The sequence below is a fragment of the Sinocyclocheilus grahami genome, unplaced genomic scaffold, assembly GCF_001515645.1.
Source record: "Sinocyclocheilus grahami isolate Dianchi unplaced genomic scaffold, SAMN03320097.WGS_v1.1 scaffold877.1, whole genome shotgun sequence".
Classification (NCBI taxonomy): Eukaryota; Metazoa; Chordata; class Actinopteri; order Cypriniformes; family Cyprinidae; genus Sinocyclocheilus; species Sinocyclocheilus grahami.
Window position 1 is genome coordinate 245621 of NW_015506056.1, and position 1881 is coordinate 247501.

The following is a 1881-nucleotide window of genomic DNA, read 5'->3' on the forward strand; positions in this document are numbered from 1 at the left end:
CCATCCAGCTAGGTTCTTCTACAATTACCCCATCAACTTCAGAAATCTTGGTGAAATCTTTGATGACCAGCTGACCTTCAAAGACCACATTACAAAGACTGCTCGATCTGGCAGGTTTGCATTGCACATAGGGCTGACACGATTCCTCGAATACTTTGAGTAACTCGAATACAAAAAATCATCGAGGCAAATTATTTGTTTAGTCCATTTACTGTAACTACACACGGAACACCGTGTTTCCCCACAGACCATTATTACTGACGCACAACCCGATAAACGCTGGACCATACCACAGACTTTATAAAAACAGTGACCAGACTTTATAAAAAAGCGCTATTTAAGATCGTAAATCAATATGGCTAGTTATAACGTCCCTACGTTAGCTATGTTTTGTGAAAGACTAAACGCCATTGTCCATAAAAATGTGACGTGACATGTGGCGACCCATACTTGGAATTAGTGCTCTGCATTTAACCCATCCAAAGTGCACACACACAGCAGTGAACACACACACCCAGAGCAGTGGGCAGCCATTTATGTTGCAGCACCCGGGGAGCAGTTGGGGGTTCGGTGCCTTGCTCAAGGGTACCTCAGTCATGGTATTGAAGGTGGGAGAGAGCGCTGTACATTCACTCCCCCCCCCTACAACCCCTGCCGGTACGAGACTCAAACCCGCAACCTTTGGGTTACGAGTCCAACTCTCTAACCATTAGGCCACGACTTCCCCGTTATGGCTTACGACTTAAAAATACCACAGAAAGAAAGTTAGTCAATATCACACGGCGTGCCAGTTTTCACCTCTAAAATCAGTATGATTACAAATGTGATTTTATTCAACAGTTCAATAAACAAGAAGGTAATATTATGAGACTTACGTTTTTGCTTTATTTTGCCAACAAAAAAATTCCAAACACAGCCACAGCACTGTTTTGCGTCTCTGTGCAACATGACGGCGATTCGTTCCTGAATGAATCAACCGTTTAAATGATTTGGTTCAATCGCAATGGCTCACTTCTTAACAGTGACTTGCTGCCACCTGCTGGCGGTTTTAATTTCACATTTAAAGTATCTTTTCGTTTTAAAAAAATTATTTTAAATATCAGTATTCAATGTTTTATGTTTAAAATAACAAAATATTATTTATGCATTTGTAACTGCAGGTTAAATGCATTCATGTCCCTCTGCGTGGGAAATTCATCCCATGCAGCTTCTGTGTTTCCTCTGCATTGCAAAGATGAATTTTGATACTGATATCATTTGTTTGGTAACAGCCCAAATGTCTTTTATTCTAATTGACTGATTAAATGTAAGAATTTGACTCAAAAGATGATGCACACTTTTAGAAAAAAAGGCTTTATAAAGGTAAAAATGCCCATAAAATGTAAAAATCTATTTAAACTTATTGGAACAGAATATGAAGGATATCAAAAACAAGTTTTACACACACACACACGTACGTAAAGGGACATTTAAGAGGGGTTATTCTCCAAATAACTCTAATTTCATGTTGCAGAAAAATGTGTTTAAAAATTGTGTATGGTCTCTTGTTCTTGTTCCAAGTTACCTTCCTGTCCACTGATTTTTGCCTCTCACAAAAGCCACAAAGCCTTCCAAGAAGACAGTAAAATCTTATGTTGCATTAAATAAATGCAATGCTTAGGTATTATTATTACTTTTATTACTATTATTTTGATTTATGCCTTAGTTTTAGTTTGTACTGTTTACCTTTTTTAAGGTAATGTGAAATTGATTTTTTTTTTTATTGATATATTTGTATTTGCATTTTGAATGCAATTTGGCAATTAAATACATTAAATGGGTTTAGTTTTCACGGTTATTAATGTATGGAATTTCAGCAATAAAAATGTAAATTTTTCTAAA